The sequence below is a fragment of the Rhinopithecus bieti genome, unplaced genomic scaffold (genome assembly GCF_001698545.2).
Source record: "Rhinopithecus bieti isolate Rb0 unplaced genomic scaffold, ASM169854v2 scaffold_21419, whole genome shotgun sequence".
NCBI classification, from domain to species: domain Eukaryota; kingdom Metazoa; phylum Chordata; class Mammalia; order Primates; family Cercopithecidae; genus Rhinopithecus; species Rhinopithecus bieti.
Window position 1 is genome coordinate 48,393 of NW_016810280.1, and position 4,746 is coordinate 53,138.

The following is a 4,746-nucleotide window of genomic DNA, read 5'->3' on the forward strand; positions in this document are numbered from 1 at the left end:
ATTCCTTTTTTTTTTTTTTTTTTTGGTCCTACTTTTGTATTCCCAGTTAACCAACTTTTTTTCCAGAGTTTCCAGGCTCTTTTTCCAAAAGAGATAGATTATAGAGAAAGAAAGGAACTCTGAACACCTTACTCTCAGCAGCCTACATTTCTCTGTGAGCACCAAACTCTCCAGGGTCAGGTGTGAGCTAAATAGGGAAGTATTTACTATTCATACTTCACACTGTGGTTACTCTCACACAGGATTTGAGGTGCCTGAGGGCAAGAATCTGTACTCTTGTTCTTATAGCAAACACTTGGCTCTACTTTGGAGTTTCACTTTGCCTGTATTCCAAATTTAAGAGCTGCAAAGAGAGGCAGGAGCCTCATGTGACAAGTCTTATCTTCACCCTGTAGATGGTAGGAAACCACTGAGGATTTTTAATTAAAGGAGTAACTGGATCTGAATCATGTTTGGAAAAAAAGTAAAAAACTGGCAGAGGAGAAAGTAGACTGGCATATGGAAAGGCAGAGATGCTCATTAAATACCTGTAAAGTGGTTGGATAATTGATGGTTAAATGACCAAGGTAATTTAAAGGTCTGCTTTTATTGGGAGGGCGTGTGCAGCATTTGTCAGTACTACCCGGGTGGATCACTTGGTCTGAATATAGGCTAGTAAGGCCCATATCATAAGGCCCATAAGATTCAAAAAAGGTTAAAAAAAATCTAGTTTCACAAACTGCAATCTTAAATACAGCAAGCCATTTCATAAAGGAGAGTGTAAACAGCTCAGAGCATAAAACGTATTGTGATTTGAGAAGTGAAGGCAGCAGCTCCCAGGTAACTTGGCAGGTCGCATCTTTATTTATATAGACAGGGGCCAGTTCTCTTTGCTAAAAGTGATGAAGACACATCTGCCTCACCTCTGACAGGGAAATGTGGCACCAGCAAAGGACACCAGCTTGAGGTCAGCCCGCTTCAGGCCCTGATTCTGTCACTTATTAACTGCATGACCTTGAACAACCCTTCAGAGCCAGTTTCTTCATTTGTAAATGGAGAGGCAAAGACACCCACTTCCGCGGGTGGGAGGGTAAAACAGAGAAAGCATGTTAATCTTCAGGGACAAGCGTGACTTATTTTTTATCTCATTTTTTAAAAAAATATTAGACTTTATAACCTCCCTTCCGCCCCCCCTCCCCCATTTAAGAATGCGGTTTTTGTTATTTATTAACTCAAATAGCCTGGGTGGGTGTGTTTTGGGTCTTCTGCACACTGAACAGCTTGCAGAATTAATAGCTGGTCTGGTTCTCCCTTTAGATCTGGGGGTGGGGGTCAGGCACAGAGACGATAATCACCTGTCCTGGGACTCATACCTCGCAGGGAGTGGGGCCATCCCTTTTATTGTCACAGCCCAGCCCAGCCCCAGACTCTTGCCGGCGTCCACATCTCTGAACCTACCCCCAAAACATTTGAGGTTGCAGGCCTGGGCCCCATCCCCGCCCCGCCCTGCGCGCGCGGCCAGCACTGCTGGGCTGTGTTGCGGGTAATTCTTGTCCCCATCCGTGGCTTCAGGCCTGAGGGCTCTGAGGGTCCTGCCCACTGCGGAGCAGGTGTTGCAGGAATCAGTGACTCAAAAAATGTCGCCCAGTTAACATTGGTATTATGTATGGATTATATTTTAAATGCATAGGAATTAGGGACTTCATGGTTAAAACAAAGTCCATGTTAAACCTCCCTCCACCATGCCTAACAAATATGGGGGTTCTCAGCTCCTTTCTGTCCCTGCGCAGCTCTAGAAGCCCCTTGGCTGGGCGTGGCAAGATGGAGAAGGGAGAAATAATCCACGTTCTAGTGAAAAATCTTGTCCTTGGGACTGGTAGATACAGTCGCTGTCAACCCACAGTTCTCCCAAAAAGCGGGGTCCTTTCTTCGGCTCAGCCTGCTCCCTCTCTCCTCGCCTCCCCGTCTCTAGGAGGCAGGAGGTGGCAGCCATTGCTCTCCCGGAGACGCCGCCCATACAGTGTCAGGTTGTCCCAGAGTGATCAATGACTCAAAAATGTTAATAAATTAATATGAATATTATGTGTAGGTTCTATGTCAAATGCATTGAGATCAGGGACTTGATAGTTAAAATAAACATGCCCATCCACCCACCAAAAAAAAAGTTCATTTAAACCTCTTTTTGGTGGGGTGTGACGGGTCATGCTTGTAATTCTAGCACTTTGGGATGTGGAGGCGGGCGGATCACCTGAGGTCAGGAGTTCGAGACCAGCCTGGCCAATATGGTGAAACCCCATCTCTACTAAAAATACAAAAAACTAGCCAGGCGTGGTGGTGGGTGCCTGTAATCCCAGCTACTTGGGAGGCTGAGGCAGGAGAATCGCTTGAAGCCAGGAGGCAGAGGTTGCAGTGAGCCGAGATCGGGCCACTGCACTCCAGCCCAGGCTACACGACGAGACTCCATCTCAAAACAAAACAACCTTTTGTTCACCATGCCTGACAAATATGGGGGTTCTCAGCTACTTTTCCTTTTTCAAACATAAATCTGTAAGGAGTACCCTTCTCAAAGATCCCCGAGGCCTGTGATAGGTCATCTTTGCCTTTGCTGATGTGTCCTGCTTTAACATTCCTGGGAATATGTATTTGCTGTACAGAACAAACTCTATTATCTTATTGCTTTTACTAGCAGAGGAGGAAAATGGGGAAGAGTGTATATTTATAGGGTTCAACCACATGCCAGGCACCTTTTACAGTATCTTTTTTCATCTCTGTATCTTCAATCCCTATTTCATATGAAGAAATGGAGGCAAAAGAGATCAAATAACCTACCCAAAGTCACAGTATTTGAATCTAGACCTCGAAACCCTTTGGAGCCAAAGTAGAAAATACCTTTTCTACTCTGCCAAAGAGTTCCCTCAGGGGAAAATTTTAATTACTTGTGAAATTCACGTTTTAATGCTACAATATTTTTAAGCCCCTCCCCTTTAAAAAGGGTATGTACGGTCTCATAATTCATCAGTATCTAGGAAGTGAGATCTTGGTACTTCCACTTAACCCCTCTGGTCTCTGGTCTTGCCTCTTCTGGAGATCTCCCTCTTCGGTGGAGCCTGTTCGATGCCAAAGATATGGGACTTGAAGGGTTTTCTACCACTGCAGGCTGCAGTGGTGGAAAGCAAAGCAGTTTGACATCTCGCAGTACCCAGATTAACCTCTGTCTGGTCTATCCTCTTTCATGTATGCTTGAGTGGCATTATTCAAGGTTCCTTCTGTCACTTTAGCCTTGACATATGCCAAGTCTCTGGAAGGGGATGGGGTAAAACAAAATTTGTTTTTGTTAAGTATTTTTTGAAGAAGTGTATGGATATGAGAAAATGGATATAGTGGGAGAGGATGTCCTAACTTTCATCCAAACTCAGAAGCTGGAATCTAGATTTATGTGATGAACCGGTTACGTTGGGTATCTATCCTCATGTGGGAAAAGAGGGTCCTGAGGAAGCCTTTAAGAGATAACATATCTTGAATAAAGAGTGATGCAGGCAAACTTGATCCAGTAACAAAATTTGAGTGGCAGGAAGGGAGGAGAATGTACATCTTAGCATTTGCCACCAGAGAGGGACTGCCCTGATGGTCAGTTTGGTTAATAGCCAAGAATCTCAGAGAAGAGAGTCTCAGAGAAGAGGGGCTTCTGCAGAAGCCCCTCGGTAAGTGCTGAGCAGGCAATCTCATAGATATTTCCCACATTAAGCCCCCAGCAGAAGTCATGTCTGGATCTGAAGGTTAACTGTCATGACCATGCCAGTGCACTGATTTCATCATCAGCACATTTGAATAAGTATAAAAGAGGTACAGTTGGTTCTAAAAAGGCTGTTTAAGAAAGTTAACAGCGTTCTCAGTTAAGATAGTGAATTGGAGGTATGTACAGTAGTCCCCTCTTATCTGCAGTTTTGCTTTCTGTGGTTTTAGTTACCCCAGTTAACCGCAATTTGAAAATATTAAATGGAACATTCCAGAAATAAACAATCATAAGTTTTAAATTGCATGCCTTTCTGAATAGCATAATGAAAGCTTGCACCATTTCATTCTGTCCAGCATGGAATGTGAATTATCTGTTTGCCCAGCATATCCATACCATATATGCTACCTGCCTGTTAGTCCTCAACATCCTCTGCTCCTGATACCCAACCATCAACATTGTCATGACTTAATGATCTAGAATCACCTGAAGCAGATGATTCTCCTACCTACTGTCAGAAGGTCAATAGCAGCCTAACGCTACATCACAATGCCTACATCACTCACCTCACTTCATCTCATCACGTAGGCTGTTTTTCATCTAGTATCAAAAGAAGGGTGACTACAGTACAATAAGATGTTTTGAGAGAGACATTCACATAACTTTTATAATAGTATATTATTATAATTATTCTTAGTTATTTCTATTAATCTCCTACTATGCCTAACTTATAAATTAAACTTTATCATAGGTATGTATGTATAGGAAAAAATATAGTTCATATAGGGTTTAATAATATCTGCTGGTTTCAGGCATCCACCAAGGGTCTTGAAACATATGTCCTGAAGATAAGGGAGGACTACTGTATCTAATTTCACTTTCTTCTGACATAACTAAAACCACATTAAATAAATTTTTACAAAAGACAAACACACCAGTATAGGAAAGATGATAAGAGCAACAAAATTTTGGAAGCTGGAAAGCAGATGGACAAGCCAAAAAAGCTGAGTCCTAAGCTGGCTTCAAATCACAGA